Source organism: Hyla sarda, unplaced genomic scaffold, assembly GCF_029499605.1.
Source record: "Hyla sarda isolate aHylSar1 unplaced genomic scaffold, aHylSar1.hap1 scaffold_1334, whole genome shotgun sequence".
Taxonomy (NCBI): domain Eukaryota; kingdom Metazoa; phylum Chordata; class Amphibia; order Anura; family Hylidae; genus Hyla; species Hyla sarda.
The window spans coordinates 32,399-53,973 of NW_026607960.1; the positions used below are offsets into that span (position 1 = coordinate 32,399).

General features: G+C 43.9%; 1 long non-coding RNA gene across 1 annotated transcript in view; it reads left to right on the plus strand.

Moving 5' to 3' along the window:
* Positions 1–1,978: 1,978 nt before the first annotated feature.
* Positions 1,979–21,575, plus strand: part of LOC130305852 (uncharacterized) — a 46,175-nt gene continuing 26,578 nt past the window's right edge. The window contains exon 1 of the long non-coding RNA XR_008855280.1: positions 1,979–2,053. This is a non-coding gene — a long non-coding RNA (uncharacterized LOC130305852). The remainder of the gene's footprint in view (positions 2,054–21,575) is intronic.

Here is a 21,575-nt window from a genome sequence, read left to right on the forward strand (position 1 = left end):
TACTATAACTGATTATTGCCATTTAAAACTATGAAAAATACATTATGTTGATTATAAAACAGAAATACAGAATGGAGACAACCGTCTGTGGCTCAAGCTCGACTGCCCCTTTCTTTGAGTGGCCCCTTAATGTTGTGGAAACGGGTGGAGGACATTGTCTCCATTAGAATGGGTCCCCCTACGATGCTTCGGCTGTTGATCTGAAGTGCATTCTGTGCTTTGGAACCTCGGGGGCAAACTGTATTTCTGTTATTAATTTTTAGTTTAGCAATTCCCACCGCAACATGGTTAACCTCTATCCTAAATTTCTGCACAAAATTGATAACAGACATTCCAAGAAATATTTTACCAAATAAAAATATATAAAATATTGATGAAACTGATGAATAATAATAACAACAAAAATAACAGTTTTTGATTAAAAAACAAAAAAACTAAAATAATTTATAAAATATTTTGCTCCTGCCCCCTTCCCCCAAAAATAAAAAAACATATATTACCCTTAAAATTTATGAATAAAGAAACAAAAAATAACACATACCCCAAACATTACAAACACAAAACCCCCAAAAACCTAACAATAGTCTCTGTCAACATCATCCTGGGAGGGATAATACACTGCACTGCAATAGAAATATAAATCCCTATCATCTATATCTCAATGGGTTCCATCTTTTCTTTTGTTCTTTTTTCTAATGCGGTTTTATAATCCCTGAGACAAGTAGTTCTGGCCCTAGAGTGTTAGATATATTAGCGTCTGTAGCATGTATAAGGGACATGTTATCATACCTGTGTCTTTTTATAGGTGATTGATGCCCGGTGAGAGGGTGAAAGGGACCTATACCTCCGTCAGCTGCAGGAAAGGAACAAAGAGACAGGTAATTAATATTTATATTAATTACTGATAACAATCAGGCTAGATACAACATCTAAACCTGCAAAGATGTCATAGTCTCTACCTTATACATGAAGATATATGTGTTTTTAATAAGTATATCGTCTATAGACAGCTTCTTATATAACACAACCATGTCTCAGGTACAGAGATTAGGAACATTTATGATTTCTAATATCTGTTTTTTATTTGTAGTAATCCCTTTTTCAATAGACTGACCGCAAATTTAAGACATAACTGTACTGTAAAGAAAAATCTATAAGTTAATGTAATTAATCCCATACTATAACTGATTATTGCCATTTAAAACTATGAAAAATACATTATGTTGATTATAAAACAGAAATACAGAATGGAGACAACCGTCTGTGGCTCAAGCTCGACTGCCCATTTCTTTGAGTGGCCCCTCAATGTTCTGGAAACGGGTGGAGGACATTGTCTCCATTAGAATAGGTCCCCCTAAGATGCTTCGGCTGTTGATCTGAAGTGCATTCTGTGCTTTGGAATCTCGGGGGCAAACTGTATTTCTGTTATTAATTTTTAGTTTAGCAATTCCCACCGCAACATGGTTAACCTCTATCCTAAATTTCTGCACAAAATTGATAAAAGACATTCCAAGAAATATTTTGCCAAATAAAAATATATAAAATATTGATGAAGTTGATGAATAATAATAACAACAAAAATAACAGTTTTTTATTAAAAAACAAATAAACAATAATAATTTATCAAATATTTTGCTCCTGCCCCCTTCCCCAAAAATAAAAAAACATATATTACCCTTAAAATTTATAAATAAAGAAACAAAAAATAACACATACCCCAAACATTGCAAACACAAAACCCCCAAAAACCTACCAATAGTGTCTGTCAACATCATCCTGGGAGGGATAATACACTGCACTACAATAGAAATAAAAATCCCTATCATCTATTTCTCAATGGGTTCCATCTTTTCTTTTGTTCTTTTTTCTAATGCGGTTTTATAATCCCTGAGACAAGTAGTTCTGGCCCTAGAGTGTTAGATATATTAGCGTCTGTAGCATGTATAAGGGACATGTTATCATACCTGTGTCTTTTTATAGGTGATTGATGCCCGGTGAGAGGGTGAAAGGGACCTATACCCCCGTCAGCTGCAGGAAAGGAACAAAGAGACAGGTAATTAATATTTATATTAATTACTGATAACAATCAGGCTAGATACAACATCTAAACCTGCAAAGATGTCATAGTCTCTACCTTATACATGAAGATATATGTGTTTTTAATAAGTATATCGTCTATAGACAGCTTCTTATATAACACAACCATGTCTCAGGTACAGAGATTAGGAACATTTATGATTTCTAATATCTGTTTTTTATTTGTAGTAATCCCTTTTTCAATAGACCTACCGTAGATTTAAGACATAACTGTACTGTAAAGAAAAATCTATAAGTTAATGTAATAAATCACATACTATAACTGATTATTGCCATTTAAAACTATGAAAAATACATTATGTTGATTATAAAACAGAAATACAGAATGGAGACAACCATCTGTGGCTCAAGCTCAACTGCCCCTTTCTTTGAGTGGCCCCTCAATGTTCTGGAAACGGGTGGAGGACATTGTCTCCATTAGAATGGGTCCCCCTACGATGCTTCGGCTGTTAATCTGAAGTGCATTCTGTGCTTTGGAACCTCGGGGGCAAACTGTATTTCTGTTATTAATTTTTAGTTTAGCAATTCCCACCGCAACATGGTTAACCTCTATCCTAAATTTCCTACCCCAAACATTGCAAACACAAAACCCCCAAAAACCTAACAATAGTGTCTGTCAACATCATCCTGGGAGGGATAATACACTGCACTACAATAGAAATAAAAATCCCTATCATCTATATCTCAATGGGTTCCATCTTTTCTTTTGTTCTTTTTTCTACTGCGGTTTTATAATCCCTGAGACAAGTAGTTCTGGCCCTAGAGTGTTATATATATTAGCGTCTGTAGCATGTATAAGGGACATGTTATCATACCTGTGTCTTTTTATAGGTGATTGATTGTATTGATTGATTGATTGAGTGTATATTGTTCAGTGTATATAAAGTTGTACAAGTGTATAGGACCTTCCTGGGTCATGTGATACTGTCATGTGATGTACCCAGAGTTCCCTGGGTACAGGACCTACAGGTTTTGCAACCAATGTGCTGTAATCCAGCCTCCTTAGAATATAAGGGGCTGTAGTCTCTAAATTCACTTAATTCCTGGCACTCAAGCAAGCGCAATCAGCATATACTACTCAATTCATCTCAGCTAGGCCAAAGCCTAAAGAACCTGCAGCCACTTCAAAACATGAGTTATCAAGTTATATCTACAAATTCCTAGTGACTACTATTCAACTCAATCATACAATTAGTAGCACAGTGGCCGGCAGAAATCTCAATACTACAAGTCCCAGCAAGCCTGCAAGGTATCCTGCATCCCGGTTGCCTCTAGGGAAACTGCATCATTGTAAAGACTGTTCCATGAGAAGTTTAAGTAAAAGTTCCAGTTATCTCATAATTCCTGCTGTGGACATTCAATTATTTCCTGCCGTTTTTGGGCTGGTTGTCGGCAGGGCCTTCTACAGAAAACAATCGCACCCTGGTGTCACGACAAATTAGGGGTTAATACCACCTTACCCCACAGGGTTAATGCCACCAGACCCTGCAACACCATTGCCTCACCCCGCTTACCACACTTTACTTTTTTGAGACTTTATTGGTTTGGGTCTCGCTTGCTTCTCTCCGCTCGCTGTAGTCGACCATTTTTCATTTTATTTGGGATGTCCTAGGTGTTTGCCAAGTTTTTGTTACAGTGGGTCGTAAAAATAAAAAATTTAAATTCTATTGTAACTCCTGATTTTTTATTTTTACAAGGGGTTAACGCAGAAAAAGCACCATAAAATTTGTTACCCAATTTCTCTTGATTCTGGAAATACCTCATATGTGGATGTAAGTTGGGGGCCATGTTGCCTTTACACAGCCCCCATGGTGTCAGAACAGCGGTAACCCCCCACAAGTCACCCCAGTTTGGAAACTGCACCACTGCAATTAACATTTATACCCCACTTGCATTTGACAGATTTTTGGAAGATTGCTTTGCATCCACATATAGGGTATATCTGTACTTGGAAAAAATAGGGTTACAAATTTTGGGGGACTTTTTTCCTTTTGCCCCTTATGAAAAAGAAAAGTTGGGGGTTGCACTAGCATGTTAGTGTAAAAAAAAAATTTTTTTTACACTAATATGCTGCAGTTGACGCATACTTTTAATTACCACAAGCAGTAAAAGAAGAAAAAGACCGCCAAAATTTGTAACACAATTTCTCTCAAGTACGGATATACCTCATATGTGGATGTAAAGCGATCTGTGGGCACACAACAGGGCTCAGGAGTGAGAGAGCACCATGTTCATTTGAGGCCTAAATTAATGATTTGCACATGCATCCTTGCAGAGGTTCTAAAATAAACGCAATAGTAAAAACAACCACATTTGACCCCATTTCGGAAACCACACCCCTCAAGAAATGCAACAAGGGGTGCAGTGAGTATTTACACTGCACTGGTGTTCAACAAATTTTAAGAACAGTAGGCTGTGCATATGTAAAATTTTATTTTTCATATTACGGACCACCGTTCCAAAAATCTTTCAGACACCTGTGGGGCGTAAATGCTCACTGCACCCCTTGTAATATTACTTGAGGGGTTTAGTTTCCAAAATGTGGTCACATATGGTATTCCACCCAAATCTCACACAAAATAAACTAAAATTGATTTATGTAAGAAACACTTTAAAGTAGGTAAATTTCCATGACCAATAATACTGGTATACAAGGAGTAAATATATACCACAACACAAAAACTGGATATTTTCTGATCTGCGGCGTCCTCTTTCCTTTTCTTCTTTGTCTGGATCAGACCTCCATGTCGATCTCTTACCATCTGCAGGGCAAACATGTCAGACTCCACATTTTTTCAGTGTCCTCCCATCTATAGGCCCACAAACTGTAATAATCCCCTTCAGGTAGGTAGGTAGCCAGGTAAATAGGTAACTAGGTAGGTAGATCAGGAAGCCAGATATGTAGGTAAGTGACTAGCCAGGTAGGTAGGTAGGTAGGGGGCTAGCAAGGTAGTTAGGCAGCCATATATGAAGGCCAGACATGTACATAGTTAGGTGCCAGGTATGTAGGTAAGTAGTTAGGCATCCAGGTATAAAGTTATTTAGCCCCCCCTTAGCTGTTGGTATAGACAGCGGAGTTAACCTCCCCTTACCTGTAGATATAGACAGCAGAGTTAACTCCCCTTCCTTGTAGGCATAGGCAGCAGAGTTAACCCCCTTCCCCATAGGTGTAGGCAGCAGATTTAACCCCCCTCCCCTGTAGGTATAGGAACAGAGTAGATCCCTCCCCCTTTCCCCATAGGTATAGGCATCAGTTAACCCCCCCCTTTCCCCATAGGTATAGGCAGCTGTTAACCCCCCCCCCTTTCTCCATAGGAATAGACAGTAGTTAGTTCCCCCCCCCTCTCCCCATAGGTACAGGCATCAGTTAACACCCCTCCCCTTTCCCCATAGGTATAGGTAGCAGTTAATCCCCCTTTCCCCATAGGTATAGGCATCAGTTAACCCCCCCCCTTTCCCCATAGGTATAGGCAGCTGTTAACCCCCCCCCCTTTCTCCATAGGAATAGACAGCAGTTAGTTCCCCCCCCCTCTCCCCATAGGTACAGGCATCAGTTAACACCCCTCCCCTTTCCCCATAGGTATAGGTAGCAGTTAATCCCCCTTTCCCCATAGGTATAGGTAGCAGTTATTTTTTTCCCCTTCAATATTTCTTTATTGAAAAAATGTATCATTTACATTTTAATAAATAACATTTTATACATTGAATTTCAAGATGTTGTCTTTTTTCCCACCCCCCTCCCCTACCCTCACCTTTCTCCCCCATGACATATCTCCCCTTACTGGGTGGACGGGAGGCAGAGGGACAACACATTCTCATTCTATTAATATTTCCATTATACTATATCAATTCATTTTCTTTTCTCTTTGCTTTCCCTTCCCTTTCTCTCTCTTTTCTTTTCTTTTTTTTTCCATTTTAGATCTTTTATTTGTATCTTCCCAATTATTTCTACCCGCTTTTATTCTTGTGTCCCCCTGATTCCCATCCCCCTCACATAATAATAATGAAATAATAATAATAAAAAAACCTATAATTTCTTTCTTTTAACCAAATAACCTTCCTGTCACCTCCCTCCACTCCCATACCTCTGGTTTAGTTGGGGTCAGCCATCTCCTGATTATTAATAATCTAGCATAAAAGAGCATCATCAGTAGTTCCTTTCTTTCTTTTGTTGTTTTATTTACTTTTCTATCATCACCCAAGATAATCAAAGCTATATCATCTTTTATAGCATATTTAATTTTTCTCTCGATATCATAAATTATTGACACCCAATATTCTTGTATTTTTTTCACATTCCCATATAATATGCAGGAATCCCGCGTTTTTCATTTTACATCTTAGACAGTTGCCATTTTCCCTCCCACCAATCCTGAAGAGGAATTTTGGTTTATAATAAATTCTATATACTATGTTCCATTGTATCAGTTGATGGTCTAAACTTGGGGAAATTCTTTTTATATTCCTGAATACAATCATCCAACCGCATTTATTTCTCTCACCTAATTCTTCGTCCCATTGTAGGAAGCATTTATCTTTTAAGTTATTTTTTTTATTTTTCATTATTTTGGTATAAATTACTGCCATAACTTTCTTTACAATTTTTCCCTCCTCCATTTTTCTTATAGTTTCAGTTACTTCCACTATCCGATTACCACTGTCTCTTAGTGACCCGCATATGGCACTTTTTAAACCCTGAAATTCCAACCACATACCTTTTCCTAATTTAAATTCTTCCTCTCTCCACTTTCTTAACTCTCCTTTTCTCCACACGTCTCTCAAAATGTTACATCCCCTACTTTGCAAGTTGTTAGCTTCCATCTTAGCTACCTCTTTCAAGTTTACATTATGCCAAATTGGCGCTGTCTCTAATATTCCCGTTTTTTTCATTTATTTTTTAAAGTTTTCCCAGGTTTTACAAATCCCTACTATTATAGCATTTTCCTTCCACCTCCCTTCTTTTAACTGGCCTGACTCAAGAACCTGATAACATTTTCGTATTTACCTTTAGTTTTTTCTTTGATATTTTTAAAGATTCCAAATCTCCTCCACTCCACCACATAGTACATCTGTCTTTCTAAAAAATATCCCTGTATATCAGGAAATTTAAGTCCTCCCTTCTCTCTTCCTTTACTTAAGTATTCTATTTTTATCCTCGTTCTTTTCCTTCCCCATATTAGGGCGTTTAGCATAGCTATTATCCTTCTAAAAATTCCTTTCTCGCACCAGATAGGGGCCGCTACGAAGATGTATAATAGTTTTGGTAGAATTACTGTTTTAATTAAGACTATCCTCTCTGCTCTCGTAAGATTCAGTTTATTCCATGTTCTTACCTTGTTTTCCAATTTTTTTTTATCAATGGGTATGTGTTTATTTTGTGATATTCTCCTATTTTCCCAGATATCTGTACACCTAAATAAGAAAAACGTTCTCCTTTATCCAGGATTCTAAGCTCCTTAATGATTCCCAGTTCTACTTTACCTAATGGAAGTAGCACTGATTTCTCCCAGTTTATAACCAAACCTGCATAGTTCCCATATTCCCCAATCACTTCCATAACCTTCTCTATGGAGTTTTCTAGCTTTTTCAAATATAATAATAAGTCGCCTGCGTATATTGATATTTTATCCCCATCCCCCTCCACTCCAAATCCTTTTATTTGCTGATCTTCTCTGACTTTAACCGCTAGGGGTTCGAACACTAGCGCAAAAAGTAGAGGAGATAAGGGGCATCACTGTCTTGTACCCCGGGTCACTAAAAAACTCTCTGATCTTTTCCCTTCTATATTTATTCTAGCTTCCGCTCCATTATATAGCATCTTGATCATTTCTATATAATCCTTCTGACACCCATATTTTTCCAGTACTCCCCATAGGAACTCCCACTCCACAATGTCAAACGCTTTACTTGCGTCAAGTGACATGATGGAGTGGGTTCCCTCTCTTCCCTCCACCGACTGTACTCCAGTAAGGGTCCTGTAGATATTATGCTTGGTCATCCTACCTGGGATAAATCCGCATTGATCTTCATGCACCAGTTCCCCTACCTTTTTTTCCAAACGCAATGCCAGAGCCTTCGCCAGGATCTTTACATCCGTGTTCAATAATGATATTGGACGATGTGATTCCATTTCTTTCTTATCTTTATTCGGTTTCAACAGTAATATTGTTTCTGCTTCTTTCATTGTTTCGGGTAAGGTTCCTGTTTTTAAAGAACTATTTATAGTTCTAAGCAGGGCTGGGATAAGGATTCTCCTAAATTTCCTATATATTTCAAACGGGAACCCCTCCGTGCTGGGACTTGTGTTCCTTTGATCTGATTTAAAGCTTCTTCTAACTCCCTATGGGTCATTGGGCCCCCCGTTTCTTTCTCTTGTTGTATTGATGTCATAGCGAGCACTCCGGTCCCCGCCTCCGGACCAGAGCGCCCGCATTCTCGCCTCCTCTCTCCGGGATCCCGGCGTCTCCCGCTCGGACATACCGACCGGGAGCACGGGATTCCTTGTGTCGGGGATGCGGCTGCCGTGGCGGCTAGTCCCCACTCAAGCGCCGCGTCCCTGTCTAACTCACCCAGCACCTCGCTCCATATGCCGACTCGCTCTGCTTCTCGGCATGCGCGTCCCCGCTCTCTAGGGCGCGCGCACGCCGCCTTCAGTAAATTTAAAGGGCCAGCGCACCATTGATTGGTGCGCTGGCTAATTGTTCCCTGCTCCTTCCCCATAAAAGTTACCTGCCCCTTCCTGCCCTTGCCAGATCTTTGTGCCCTAGTGCCTCTGAGAAAGCTTTCCATATTGTGTGTATTGCCTTGCCTGTTGCCGAACCCGTTGCTACCGCCTACTCGCCTTTGAACCCTTGCCGCCTGCCCTGACCTCTGCTTCGTCCGACTACGCTCCTGCTGCCTGCTCCCTGTGTACCATGCCATATCAGCTGCCAGAGAGGTTGAGTTGCTACTGGAGGATACGACCTGGTGGTTACCGCCGCAGCAAGTCCATCCTGCCTTGCGGCGGGCTCTGGTGAAAACCAGTAACCACTTAAAACCGGTCCTCTGGTACAACCCGCGCCTTCCCCTCTCTGGTCAAGAGGATCCACTACCAGTCCTGCCGGTAAGATCCGGCCATGGATCCCGCTGATGTTCCTCTGCCAAACCTAACGGACCTCACCTCCATTGTGGCCCAGCAAGGTCAGCAGCTAGCCCAGCTAACCGCCATGCTGCAGCAGCTCCTGCCGTCTCAGCAACAGCCAGCTCCTCCGCTTGCATCTGCTGTATCTCCTCCGCCCGCAGTTGCCACCGGTTCCAGAGTCCGCCTATCCCTGCTGGACAAGTGTGACGGAGATCCCAAGCAGTGCCGAGGGTTTCTGTCACAGTGCTCTCTCCACCTCGAGATACTGTCTGACCAGTTTCCTTCCGAGTGAGCCAAGGTAGCCTTTATCCTCAGTCTGCTCTCCGGGAAGGCCCTGGCCTGGGCTACACCGCTATGGGACCGCGCTGATCCTGCCACCTCCTCCGTCCAGAGCTTCTACCAAGAGTTCCGGAATGTTTTCGAGGAACCTGCCCGGGTTACCTCCACAGAGACTGCCTTACTAAATTTGTCCCAGGGAGGCTCTACTGTGGGTGACTACGCCATTCAGTTTCGCACCCTAGCCTCAGAACTGAACTGGAACAATGATACCCTTTGTACCACATTTAAGAAGGGACTTAACAGTGAAGTAAAGGACGGCCTGGCTGCACGTGAACTACCTTCCACCCTTAGTGACCTCATCTTGTTGGCCACTAGAATCGACAAGCGTTTCGCCGATAGGAACTCCTTCTTGAAAAAGGAAACGCTCAACCAAGACGCTACCCTCCTCTGACTCCCGTTTTTCAGCGTCTACCTCAACCTCTCTCCGGGCCTCCAGCCGTGGAAGCCATGCAGGTGGATCGTTCACGCATGACTCCGCAAGAACGAAGCCATTGCAGATACGAGAACCTGTGTATGTACTGTGCCAGTACTGAGCACTTCCTGCGAGACTGTCCTCTTCGTCCACCGCGTTCCAGAAAAGCTTGCACCTAATAAACATGGGAGAGGCGTTGCTAGGTGTGGATTCCTCCTCTCCACATCTCATCATATCCGTGCAGTTGTTCCTCTTGGATTCCGGTTCAGCCGGCAACTTCATTCACGCCTCCTTGGTTGACAAGTACCGCATTCCGGTTGTCCGCCTAACTAAGCCTCTTTTTATTTCTACGGTTAACGGTGAGAGACTCTCTGTCACTGTGCAGTTCCGTACCCTGCCACTGCAGATGGATATTGGAATTTTTCATACAGAGACTCTAGAGTTCCTAGTCCTTCCCTTCTGCTCCTCCGAACTCCTCCTGGGTCTGCCATGGCTACAACGTCACAGTCTTGTTCTGAACTGGTCATCCGGTGAAACCTGCATTGGGGCCCCTGCTGTTCGGACCGGTGTCTCAAGCCTGCTCCTGTCAAGCGACTTTCGCAAGTTTCTCCGCCTCCAGGACTGCCTAAACCATATCATTGCTTTGCGGATGTCTTCTGCAAAAAACAAGCCGAGGTCCTTCCTCCTCACAGACCCTATGATTGTCATATCGACCTTATGCCTGGTTCTACGCCATCCCGGGGTAGAATTTATCCTCGGTTCCCTCCTCCCTTGCATAGACTACAGAGGACTCAATAAAATCACAATTAAGAACCGTTACCCTCTGCCCCTAATCTCAGAGTTATTTGAGTTCGTATCCGGGAGGGCGACGAGTGGAAGACCGCCTTTAACACAAGAGACGGTCACTTTGAGTACCTGGTGATGCCCTTCGGCCTCTGTAATGCACCAGCCGTCTTCCAGGAATTTGTCAACGATATCTTCAGGGACTTACTCTACTCCTGTGTGGTCGTATACTTGGATGACATCCTTGTCTTCTCCTCCGACCTGGACCAACACCGGGTCCATGTGCGACAAGTGCTTACCCGCCTGAGGAGAAATCGTCTATACGCCAAGATCGAAAAATGTCTTTTTGAGCAGTCCTCCTTGCCTTTTCTTGGGTTTCATTATTTATACTCAAGGACTTCAAATGGACCCCACCAAGCTCTCGGCGGTTTTGGATTGGCCACGCCCCTCTGGACTCCGAGCCATACAAAGGTTTTTGCGCTTCGCTAATTATTACAGACAATTCATCCCTCACTATTCCACTCTGGTGTCCCCAATTGTGGCCTTGACTAAAAAGGGCGCTAACCCTAAATCCTGGCCTTCCCAAGCTGAAGAAGCCTTCCAGTCCCTGAAGGTCACCTTTGCCTCAGCACCGGTTCTCTCTAGACCTGATTCCACCAAGCCCTTCTCTCCCGAAGTGGATGCCTCCTTGTTGGGAGCCGGAGCCGTGCTCACACAGAAATCTTCAAAGGGCAAGACCTTAACTTGTGGCTTCCTTTCTAAAACATTCTCTCCCGCGGAGAGAAATTATTCCATAGGGGACAGAGAACTGTTGGCTATTAAATTAGCACTGGAGGAATGGAGACATCTTCTTGAGGGAGCCACCCATCCTGTGAATATCTTTACGGACCACAAGAACCTGGCCTATCTTCAGTCTGCTCAAAGACTAAATCCTTGTCAGGCTCGCTGGTCTCTGTTCTTCGCCCGTTTTAATTTTGAGATCCATTTCCGTCCGGCTTCTAAGAACATTAGGGCAGACTCTCTGTCTCGCTCTTCTGATGTGGCGGGCGACGAGTTAACACCTCAACACATTATCCCACCAGAACGCCTGATTGCAGTCGCTCCTGCGGAACTGAGCCATCTTCCTCCTGGCAAATCCTACGTACTTCCACGTCACCGGGTGCAAATTCTCAAGTGGGGCCACGCTTCTTGCTACTGGAGGATACGACCTGGTGGTTACCGCCGCATTAAGTCCATCGCCTCTCTGGTCAAGAGGATCCACTACCAGTCCTGCCGGTACGTGACAACCTCTCATTCTTAACCACTTTTCCCCCAAGGTCACCGCTCCTTCTCCTGTCACTGGGTCCTCTGACGTCTTCTCGGTAAAAGAATGCCTCGCCTCCAAGGTCGTCAGAGGTAAAAAAAAAAAAATTGTTGACTGGGAGAATTGTGGCTCCGAAGAGAGGTCTTGGGAGCCTGATAACAATATCTTCAACAAGGAGCTCATCCATAGGTTCCTGGGCTCCAAAAATAGGGAGAGACCTAAGGGGGGGGGGTACTGTAACACCGAGCGCTCCGGGTCCCGCGGCTTCCCCGGAGCGCTCTCGGTGTTCGGCTTGTAGCAGCGCTCTGGTCACTGTCCCTGACCGGAAGCGCTGTCCCCCTGCCTGCGGCGGGGATGCGATCCGCTTGGTGGGCTGTCCTCGCCCGCAGGTCGCATCCCAAGTGACTTACCAGTCGGGTCCTGCTGTGTCTTCCTCTAATTGTGTCTTCCACTAATTGGTGCCTGGCCCAATTAAGTTAAATGCATAAATACTCACTTCCTTTTCCTCCCCTTGCCGGATCTTGTTACCTTGTGCCAGAGAAAGCGTTTCTTGTGTCCCTTTGCCTGTGTATCCAGACCCTTTGCCGTTGCCCCTGACTACGAAACGTTGCTGCCTGCCTTGACCTTCTGCTACGTCTGACCTCGCCTTGCCTTGTCCCTGTGTACAGCTGTCAGTGAGGTTGAGTCGCTATCGGGTGGAATGACCTGAGGGTTACCTGCCGCAGCGAGTCCATCCCGCTTTGCGGCGGGCTCTGGTGAAAACCAGTAACCTCTTAGATTCCGTTCCCCTGGTATGGCCCACGCCATCGCCTCACTGACACAGGGGATCCACTCCTGAGTCCTTCCTGCATACCAGTCCGGATCCTGACACCTGGCTACCCTGTGGGAAGCCCATAAATTTGTAGTCATTGCATTGCTCTGGGATCCTGCCTCAAGAAGGATGCTTTGGCTCTCTCCCGGGATCTTAAGGCAGAGATTCGTAGATTAGAGGCATTGTTACTGTCCTCGCCCTCCCTTTCAGTCTTGCGGAGGCTAGTGGCTGCCCAGGCTCATCTGTGGGCCTTAGCCCTCCATAAAGTGGAGCGTCTCATACTGAGCATCTTATACTAAGCAGTGGTTTTATGAATGTGGTAATAAGGTCCACAGTATGTTGGCTCGGCACCTCCATTATCGTGCTGCTGCCCAGTCTCCCTCGGCTCTCAGGAACTCTTCTGGCACTCTTCACGATCACCCGGATGATGTCTTCCTTCTCTCTATTCCCTCCCCTCTCAACTCCAGTCTGACCTGGTGCAGTGTGATCTCTCCTTTCTGTGGGCCTGTGACCTGCCATTCCTGTCAGCTACTGATGGAGCCTCCTTAAATGCTCCAATCACCTTGCAGGAGCTTCAGGAGGTGGTTCAGTCCCTTCCTTCAGGGCGCTCTCCTGGGCCAGACGGGTTCACTTATCTCTACTATCGGACGTTTGCTTCTCAACTTCTTCCTTGATGGGTGAGAGGTCCTGCAGTCGCTTTTATATTCCCTGATCACTCTCATTCCTAAACTGGACAAGGATTGTTCAAGCTATCGGACTATCGCTCTCCTTAATGCTGATTTAAAGGTGTTTGCCAAGGTTTTTGCTAACTGTCTGTGCTGTTTTCTTCCCTCCCTTATCCATAAGTAGTGTTGCTCGCGAATATTCGCAATTCGAATATTATTCACGAATAACGCATATTTGCGAATTTGCGAATTTCGCGAATATAGCGCTATATATTCGTAATTACGAATATTCGTTTATTTTTTTTTTTTCCTTCACAGTACACATCACAGTGATCATCCCTCTCTGCTTCCAGCTTGTGTGGTGTAAAGAAGGCTGTAATACTACTGTGTGAGACTAGCGTGCAAAAATTCGCATATGCGAAAATTAGCATATGTTAATATTCGCATATGCGAATATTAACATGCGCTAATCTTCGCATATGCGAATTTCGTATTTGCTAATTTTGTATATGCTAATATTCACATATGTTAATTTTTTGCATACGCGAATATTCGCATATGCGAAAATAAAACGAGGGTATACCGAATATGCGAATATTCGTGAATATATGACGAATATTCGTCCATATATTCGCGAATATTCGCGAATTCGAATATGGCCTATGCCGCTCAACACTATCCATAAGCACCAGGTGGGTTTCATCCCCAGTCGTCAGGGTGCGGACAACACTAGGAGAGTGGTGGGTCTAATAGACTTGGTCAATCGGCGCTCGGAGCAGGCTTTGGTGCGGAAAAGGCCTTAAATAGGCTAGGTTGCGCTGAGGGGCCTCTACTCCTGCCCTACTGCCACTATCAAACTTCCTCATGTCACTTCCTCTAGCTTTCCTCTTTATAATGGCACTCGACAGGGGTGTCCGCTGTCTCCCCTGATTTTTGCTCTTTGTATTGAGCTTCTGGCTGCTCTAATCCAGGAGACCTGGATATCTCGGATTTGTAGCTGCATGATTTCAAAAGCTCTCTTTTTGTGGATGATGCTCTTCTTACTCTGACCCATCCCCTGACATCCCTTCCTAATCTCTACAGGGTCCTGCAGTCCTATGGGGTGGTCTCGGGCTATAAGGTGAACCTATCTAAGACATGGGCGATGCCCTTTAATCTCAAGGTGTTTCTCTCCACTCTTCTTCGGGCTGATTACTTCTTTAAGTGGTCTCCCTTTGCTGTTAAAGGGGTACTCCTGCTCAGTGTTTGGAACAAACTGTTCCAAACGCTGGAGCCGGTGTAGGGAGCTTGTGATGTCATAGCCCCACCCCTCATGACATCACGCTCCACCCCCTCAATCCAAGTCTATGGGAGGGGGTGTGACAGCCGTCTTGCCCCCTCCCATAGACTTGCATTGAGGGGGCGGGTCAAACGCTGAGCAGCGGAGGACCCAGCCAATTTTCACTGTAGGACCCGGCCACTTTATGAACATCTGATCACTTTCAATTTAACCATTAATAACTCTGGGATGCTTGTACCTTTCATTCTGATTCCGAGACAGTTTTTTCGTGACATATTCTACTTTATGTTAGTGGCAAAATTTTGTCGATGCTTGCATCGTTTCTTGGTGAAAAATTCAAAAATTTGTTTTTATTTTTGAAGCTGGACAGTCAGTGGCTGTCCAGAAATGCTGGGAGTTGTTGTTTTGCAACAGCTGGAGGCTCCATTTTGGAAACACTGATGTACAATAAGTTTTTCATTTTTATTGGGGGGGGGCAGTGTAAGGGGGTGTATATGTAGTGTTTTCCCTTTATTATGTGTTAGTGTATTGTAGTGTTTTTAGGGTATGTTCGCACTGGCAAAGGTTTACATTGAGCTTCCCGGGGACCGAAATTCCCATGGGCGTACGGGTACGCCCTGGGTCCTTAAGACCCAGGTACAGAAGGTGTATCCATACACCCTGGGTCCTGTACAGGTTAAGTATCTAAGTGTCCTCCTTACCCCTTGATAGTCTTCCTTTTATTCCACTAACTTCCCTCCTTTGTTCAGTGCCCTTAGGACGTTAATTATTTCGTTAATTAGGACGTTATATTTCATTTTTTGTCCGTATTGCAGCTGTTAAAATGATGGTCCTTCCCATGCTACTTTACATTTTTGAGACTTTATCGGTCTGGGTCCCGCTTGCTGCTCTCCGCTCGCTGTACTCAACCATTTTTAATATTATTTGGGATGTCAAGCGGGACCGTTTGCTTATGTCCTAGTTGTTTGCCAAGTTTTTGTTACAGTGGGTCGTAAAAAAAAAAAAATGTAATTCTGTTGTAACCCCTGATTTTTTATTTTTACAAGGGGTTAATGCAGAAAAAGCTCCATAAAATTTGCTACCTAATTTCTCTTGATTCTGGAAATACCCATATCTGGATGTAAGTCGCCTTTACACAGCCCCCATGGTGCCAGAACAGTGGAAACTCCCCACAAGTCACCCCAGTTTGGAAACTGCACCCCTGCAGTGAGCATTTACACTCCACTTGCATTTGACAGATTTTTGGAAGATTGCTTTGCGTCCACATATGGGGTATATCTGTACTTGGAAAAAATAGTGTTACAAATTTTGGGGGACTTTTTTCATTTTGCCTTTTATGAAAAAGAAAAGTTGGGGGCTGCACTAGTTGGGGGCAACACCAGCATGTTAGTGTAATTATTTTTTTTTTTTTTACACTAACATGCTGGTGTTGCCCCATACTTTTAATTTTCATAAGCAGTAAAAGAAGAAAAAGACTCCCAAAATTTGTAACACAATTTCTCTCAAGTACTGATATACCCCATATGTGGACGCAAAGCGTTCTGCGGGCACACAACAGGGCTCAGGAGTGAGAGAGCACCATGTTCATTTGAGGCCTAAATTAGTGATTTCCACATGGATCCTTGCAGAGGTTCTAAAATAAACGCAATAGAATAAACAACCACATGTGACCCCATTTTGGAAACCACACCCCTCAAGAAATGTAACAAGGGGTGCAGTGAGCATTTACACCACACTGGTGTTCAACAGATTTTTTGGAACAGTAGGCTGTGCATATGTAAATTACATTTTTGATACTACAGACCACTGTTCCAAAAATCTTTCAGACATCTGTGGGGTGTAAATGCTCACTTCACTCCTTGTAACATTCCATGAAGGGTTTAGTTTCCAAAATGGGGTCACATATGTTTTTTTTTTTTTTTTTTTTTTTTTTTTTTTGCGCTTATGTCAGAAGCCACCCCTGAGCAAATCACCAATTTAGGCCTCAAATGTACATTTGCTGTCTCCTGAGCCATGTTGTGCACCCACACAGGGACGTGCACAGACATTTTGAAGGGCAGGGGCTCAAGTAAAAAAAAGAGGGCACTTTTCATAAATTAAAAAACGTCTGCCAGACTTAATGGGCAAACGTACTGCGGCCCAGGGACACAGTGGACTCCCGCCGGGCCTCCTCGACATTCCTATGCCCATAAAAGTTGGTGTTTTTGTAAAATCGAGTCAAGAACAGTTTCTATGAAGGTATGCCATGTGTATATACACTTTGGCTGTGCTGTCAGTCTTATTTACAGAAAACATGTGACAGCTGCCCTATAATATACTGTATTATAGAGGAGATTTATACAAAACCTGTGCATAGAAAGAGCGGTGCAGTCGCCCATAGCAACCAATCAGATCGTTTTGCAGAGGGCTTTTCCTCTGCAAAGGTTTTAATAAATCTCCCCCCTATATGCCCCCACCTGAGCTCTATATGACAGAACCCATCACCAATAACCCAGCACCCATCACCAATCACCCAGCACCAATCACTCAGCACCCATCACCCATCCCCAATCACTCAGCACCCATCAACCATCACCCAGCACCCATCACCAATCACCCAGCACCCATCACCCAGCACCAATCACCCAGCACCAATCATCCAGCACCCATCACCAATCACCCAGCACCCATCACCAATCACCCATCACCCATCACCAATCACCCAGCACCCATCACCAATCACCCAGCACCAATCACCCAGCACCTATCACCAATCATCCAGCACCAATCACCCAGCACCCATCACCAATCACCCAGCACGCAGCACCAATCACCCAGCACCAATCACCCAGCACCCAGCACCAATCACCCAGCATCAATAACCCAGCACCAATCACCCAGCACCAATCACCCAGCACCCATCACCCAGCACCAATCACCCAGCACCAATCACCCAGCACCCATCACCCAGCACCCATCCCCAATCACCCAGCACCCATCTTATGCAGGAATCTTCTCACAGCCCTGGTTCTTACACTGAAGAGATGGACACCTCACTAATATATACGTACAGTCTACAATATACTAGAGTTGGCAAAAAAAGAATTATAAATATACAAAGACGTCCATGCATAGCACAGCATACAGGATGGAGGCAGGAAACTCCGCCTCCATTGCGCACAAGACTGACTTCGCATACTAGCAATGTGGGGCAATACCTAGAAAATGGAAAGACCAATTTTTGTATACTGCACTGTAACCTAGTGCATTGGGTTTAGTGCGAATAAACAGCCTGTCAGTTTCCCTTTAATTATATACCTTACCCCCCTTAATGATCTATATACTGTGCCACCATTCATCTATTGATTCCCTATATACTGTGCCACCATTAATGAACTATATACTGTGCCACCATTAATGAACTATATACTGTGCCACCATTAATGAACTATATACTGTGCCACCATTCATCTATTGAATCCCTATATACTGTGCCACCATTAATGAACTATATACTGTGTCAGCATTAATGAACTATATATTGTGCCACCATTAATGAATTATATACTGTGCCACCATTCATCTATTAATTCCCTACATACTGTGCCACCATTAATGAACTATATACTGTGCCACCATTAATGAATTATATACTGTGCCACCATTCATCTATTAATTCCCTATATACTGTGCCACCATTAATTAACTATATACTGTGCCACGATTAATGAATTATATACTGTGCCACCATTCATCTATTAATTCCCTATATACTGTGCCACCATTAATGAACTATATACTGTGCCACCATTAATGAACTATATACTGTGCCAGCATTAATGAACTATATACTGTGCCACCATTAATTAACTATATACTGTGCCACCATTAATTAACTATATACTGTGCCACCATTAATGAACTATATACTGTGCCAGCATTAATGAACTATATACTGTGCCACCATTAATGAACTATATACTGTGCCACCATTAATGAACTATATACTGTGCCACCATTAATGAACTATATACTGTGCCACCATTAATGAACTATATACTGTGCCACCATTAATGAACTATATACTGTGCCACTATTATTTAACTATACTGTGCCACCACTAAGGGTGCGTTCACACGTGCATATTTTCTGCTGCAGATCTGCTGCAGATTTGCTTTAGCAGAATTCTCTACCCATTGTCAATGGGAAGCAAAATCTGCAGCAGATCTGCAGCAAAAATAGGCACGTTTGAACGCACCCTAAGGATCTATACACAGTGCCAGCATACACAAAAAATATAATGTTCCAATATAATGAAATATATACTGTGCTTCCATAAATTCCCTATATACTGTGCTTACATTCCTCCAATAATTCCTTAATAATGTGCTTCATACAATAAATACAAGCACATAACATAAAGGCACATACATTACATAGGTCATATACACACATACAGTACATAGGTAATATACACACATACAGTACATAGGTAATATACACACATACAGTACATAGGTAATATACACACATACAAAGAGACACTGACACATACATACAGGTACAAATATACATTAAGAAACATAAATACACAGACACACATATAACATGGAATATATACTAAAAGATACAGCCGATAAGCACATCATACATACAGGTACACACATACAATCACTCACAGATATATACACACATACATACATACACACACACACACACATACATACACACATACAGATTCACTTGCTTATATACATACACACATACATAGATTCACTTGCTCATATATATACACACACACACATATACATACATACACACATACAAAGATTCACTTGCTCATATATATATACACACACACATACATAGATAGATTCACTTGCTCACATATACACACACATATACATACCAGTGGCGTTGCGACCCGGGTGCGGGGGGTGCGGCCCTAACCTAATGGGGTGACACCAAGACGCTCCGCAGCACCCCCCTCCCCAGCTACACTGACACCCCCCTACTGTGCCCGACCGGCCTCCCATCCGTCAGCACCCCCCCCCGCCTTCACCTGCGCTGTGTGTGTGCAGTGCGCCCGTCCATCAGCAACCCCCCCCTCTTTCAGTGCGCCCGTCCGTCATCACACCACCCCCCTCACCTTCACCAGCACTGTGCCCGGCCTCCGCTCCCATGTCTGCGCCGGCCTGACGTCACACCGTATGGCCGCGCAGGGGGACGTCAGATACGTCACTCGCAGGGCGCCCAGTGAGAAGGATCGATGCGCTGGATGGGTGAGTGTGTGTGTCTGTCTCTCTGTCTGTCTGTCTCTATCTATGTTTGTGTGTGTGACTCTGTGTGTGTGCCTGTCTGTGAGTGTGTGTGTCTCTGACTGTGTGTGTGTTTGTGTGTGTGTCTCTCTGTGTTGTATGTGGTTTCTTTTTTGTGTGTGCGTGTGTGTGTGTGGGGGGGGGGGGGGGTTGAACCAGTGATCTAATGTGGGGAGACTTTGACCCATTGTGGGGAACCTGCAAGGGAACCTGCGGCCTAATGTGGGGAAACTACTACCTAATGTGGGGAGTCTATTCTACCTAAAGTGGGGAGTCTATTCTACCTAATGTGGGGAATCCGTGCTACCGAATGTGGGGAATCTATGCTACCTAATGTGGGGAAACTGCTACCTAATGTGGGGAATCTGTGCTACCTAATGTGTGGAAATTGCTACCTAATGTGGGGTAACTGGTACCTACCTAATGTGGGGGAACTGGTACCAAATGTACGTAATCTATGCTGCCTAATGTGGGGAAAAGATGCTACCTAATGTGGGGAAACTGCTACCTACCTAATGTGGGGGAACTGCTGCCTACCTAATGCTCCCCCCCTGGCAGTAGCACCCTCATCATCCACCAGCAACACCCCCCCCCAGCAGCACCTCCATCAGCAGATCCTGTCAGGAGGATGATCCTGCCGATGGATGATGGGGGTAATACTGCCAGGGGGGATGGCCAGTAGCACCCTCATCATCCTCCAGCAACACCCCCCCCCCAGTAGTAGCACCCCCATCATCCACTAGCAACACCACCAATACCTCCCTCCCGTGGTAATAGCATCAGCTAACGGATGTTGAGGGGTGTTACTGCGGTTGTGGTATTATATTCAGAGGGTGCACTGTATGGCAACGTTATATTCAGAGGGTGCAGTTTGTGGTAGTATTATATTCAGAGGGCGCAGTTTGTGGTAGTATTATTAGAGATGAGCGAACGTACAGTAAATTCGATTCGTCACAAACTTCTCGGCTCGGCAGTTGATGACTTATCCTGCGTAAATTAGTTCAGCCTTCAGGTGCTCCGGTGGGCTGGAAAAGGTGGATACAGTCCTAGGAAAGAGTCTCCTAGGACTGTATCCACCTTTTCCAGCCCACCGAAGCACCTGAAAGCTGAACTAATTTATGCAGGAACTGCATCAACTGCCGAGCCGAGAAGTTTGTGACGAGTTGAATTTACTGTAGTTCGCTCATCTCTAAGTATTATATTCAGAGGGTGCAGGGGGTGGTAGTATTATATTCAGAGTGTACAGTATGTGTTGGTATTATATTCAGAGGGTACAGTATGTGGTAGTATTATATTCAGTGGGTACAGTGTGTGGCTGTATTATATTCAGGGGTACAGTATGTGGCAGATTTATGTTCAGAGTGTACAGTGTCTGTTGGCATTATATTCAGAATGTACAGTGTGTGGTAGTATTATATTCAGTGGGTATGGTGTATGGAAGGTTTATAATCAAAGAGTATAGTGTATAG